The sequence below is a fragment of the Megalopta genalis genome, unplaced genomic scaffold (assembly GCF_051020955.1).
Source record: "Megalopta genalis isolate 19385.01 unplaced genomic scaffold, iyMegGena1_principal scaffold1256, whole genome shotgun sequence".
NCBI lineage: Eukaryota > Metazoa > Arthropoda > Insecta > Hymenoptera > Halictidae > Megalopta > Megalopta genalis.
The window spans coordinates 32,501-36,119 of NW_027477325.1; positions in this window are offsets into that span (position 1 = coordinate 32,501).

The following is a 3,619-nucleotide window of genomic DNA, read 5'->3' on the forward strand; positions in this document are numbered from 1 at the left end:
TAACGCTTCCGCACGATTCTAAATGCTTAATCCATATGTGAAATCGTTCACTGATCACGAATATCGTATTTAAAAAAATTACAAAAATTTATTTTTCAAAATAATCAAAAAAAACCGAAAAATCACAAGAGTAAAGTACCATTATTTTAAACAATATGTCGTTCTAAATGCTTAATCCCTATGTAAAAAAGTTATCTAAGCAAGAATATGTAATTGAAAAAAATTAGAAAAATTTATTTTAGCCGTAAATCGAAAATAATGGGGACACCGGAGCTGTTCGAAGCGCCGAGACGCGCCGCGTACGGCCGAATATTTTCTAAGTCCCAACGTACCGATCAAGAGTAAAGTACCATTTTCCTACATTAGATTTCGTTCTAAATGCTTAATCCCTATGTAAAAACGTTAGTTAAGCAAGAATATCGTATTTTTAAAAAAATCTAATGATAGGATTTTCCAGAAAATTGAAAAAACCGAAAAATGTCAAGAGTAAAGTGCCATTTTCTGACATTAGATTTCGTTCTAAATGCTTAATCCCTATGTAGAAACGTTAGTTAAGCAAGAATATCGTATTTTTAAAAAAATCTAATGATAGGATTTTTCAGAAAATTGAAAAAACCGTAAAATGTCAAGAGTAAAGTGCCCTTACTTTAAACAATGTATCGTTCTAAATGCTTAATCCCTATGTAAAAAAGTTATTTTAGCAGGAATATGTTATTGAAAAAAATTAGAAAAATTTATTTTAGCCGTAAATCGAAAATAATGGGGACACCGGAGCTGTTCGAAGCGCCGAGCGCGCCGCGTACGCCCGAATATTTTCAAAGTCCCAACGTACCGATCAAGAGTAAAGTACCATTTTCCTACATTAGGTTTCGTTCTAAATGCTTAATCCCTATGTAAAAACGTTAGTTAAGCAAGAATATCGTATTTTTAAAAAAATCTAATGATAGGATTTCCCAGAAAATTGAAAAAACCGAAAAATGTCAAGAGTAAAGTGCCATTTTCTGACATTAGATTTCGTTCTAAATGCTTAATCCCTATGTAGAAACGTTAGTTAAGCAAGAATATCGTATTTTTAAAAAAATCTAATGATAGGATTTTTCAGAAAATTGAAAAAACCGTAAAATGTCAAGAGTAAAGTGCCCTTACTTTAAACAATGTATCGTTCTAAATGCTTAATCCCTATGTAAAAAAGTTATTTAAGCAGGAATATGTTATTGAAAAAAATTAGAAAAATTTATTTTAGCCGTAAATCGAAAATAATGGATCGAGCGAATCGGTCGATTGCGCCGAGACGCGCTATGATGCAACAGACGAGCGATTGGAACGCCCGAATATTTTCAAAGTCCCAACGTACCGATCAAGAGTAAAGTACCATTTTCCTACATTAGATTTCGTTCTAAATGCTTAATCCCTATGTAAAAACGTTAGTTAAGCAAGAATATCGTATTTTTAAAAAAATCTAATGATAGGATTTTCCAGAAAATTGAAAAAACCGAAAAATGTCAAGAGTAAAGTGCCATTTTCTGACATTAGATTTCGTTCTAAATGCTTAATCCCTATGTAGAAACGTTAGTTAAGCAAGAATATCGTATTTTTAAAAAAATCTAATGATAGGATTTTTCAGAAAATTGAAAAAACCGTAAAATGTCAAGAGTAAAGTGCCCTTATTTTAAACAATGTATCGTTCTAAATGCTTAATCCCTATGTAAAAAAGTTATTTAAGCAGGAATATGTTATTGAAAAAAATTAGAAAAATTTATTTTAGCCGTAAATCGAAAATAATGGATCGAGCGAATCGGTCGATTGCGCCGAGACGCGCTATGATGCAACAGACGAGCGATTGGAACGCCCGAATATTTTCAAAGTCCCAACGTACCGATCAAGAGTAAAGTACCATTTTCCTACATTAGATTTCGTTCTAAATGCTTAATCCCTATGTAAAAACGTTAGTTAAGCAAGAATATCGTATTTTTAAAAAAATCTAATGATAGGATTTTCCAGAAAATTGAAAAAACCGAAAAATGTCAAGAGTAAAGTGCCATTTTCTGACATTAGATTTCGTTCTAAATGCTTAATCCCTATGTAGAAACGTTAGTTAAGCAAGAATATCGTATTTTTAAAAAAATCTAATGATAGGATTTTTCAGAAAATTGAAAAAACCGTAAAATGTCAAGAGTAAAGTGCCCTTATTTTAAACAATGTATCGTTCTAAATGCTTAATCCCTATGTAAAAAAGTTATTTAAGCAGGAATATGTTATTGAAAAAAATTAGAAAAATTTATTTTAGCCGTAAATCGAAAATAATGGATCGAGCGAATCGGTCGATTGCGCCGAGACGCGCTATGATGCAACAGACGAGCGATTGGAACGCCCGAATATTTTCAAAGTCCCAACGTACCGATCAAGAGTAAAGTACCATTTTCCTACATTAGGTTTCGTTCTAAATGCTTAATCCCTATGTAAAAACGTTAGTTAAGCAAGAATATCGTATTTTTAAAAAAATCTAATGATAGGATTTCCCAGAAAATTGAAAAAACCGAAAAATGTCAAGAGTAAAGTGCCATTTTCTGACATTAGATTTCGTTCTAAATGCTTAATCCCTATGTAGAAACGTTAGTTAAGCAAGAATATCGTATTTTTAAAAAAATCTAATGATAGGATTTTTCAGAAAATTGAAAAAACCGTAAAATGTCAAGAGTAAAGTGCCCTTATTTTAAACAATGTATCGTTCTAAATGCTTAATCCCTATGTAAAAAAGTTATTTTAGCAGGAATATGTTATTGAAAAAAATTAGAAAAATTTATTTTAGCCGTAAATCGAAAATAATGGGGACACCGGAGCTGTTCGAAGCGCCGAGCGCGCCGCGTACGCCCGAATATTTTCAAAGTCCCAACGTACCGATCAAGAGTAAAGTACCATTTTCCTACATTAGATTTCGTTCTAAATGCTTAATCCCTATGTAAAAACGTTAGTTAAGCAAGAATATCGTATTTTAAAAAAAATCTAATGATAGGATTTTCCAGAAAATTGAAAAAACCGAAAAATGTCAAGAGTAAAGTGCCATTTTCTGACATTAGATTTCGTTCTAAATGCTTAATCCCTATGTAGAAACGTTAGTTAAGCAAGATTATCGTATTTTTAAAAAAATCTAATGATAGGATTTTTCAGAAAATTGAAAAAACCGTAAAATGTCAAGAGTAAAGTGCCCTTACTTTAAACAATGTATCGTTCTAAATGCTTAATCCCTATGTAAAAAAGTTATTTAAGCAGGAATATGTTATCGAAAAAAATTAGAAAAATTTATTTTAGCCGTAAATCGAAAATAATGGATCGAGCGAATCGGTCGATTGCGCCGAGACGCGCTATGATGCAACAGACGAGCGATTGGAACGCCCGAATATTTTCAAAGTCCCAACGTACCGATCAAGAGTAAAGTACCATTTTCCTACATTAGATTTCGTTCTAAATGCTTAATCCCTATGTAAAAACGTTAGTTAAGCAAGAATATCGTATTTTTAAAAAAATCTAATGATAGGATTTTCCAGAAAATTGAAAAAACCGAAAAATGTCAAGAGTAAAGTGCCATTTTCTGACATTAGATTTCGTTCTAAATGCTTAA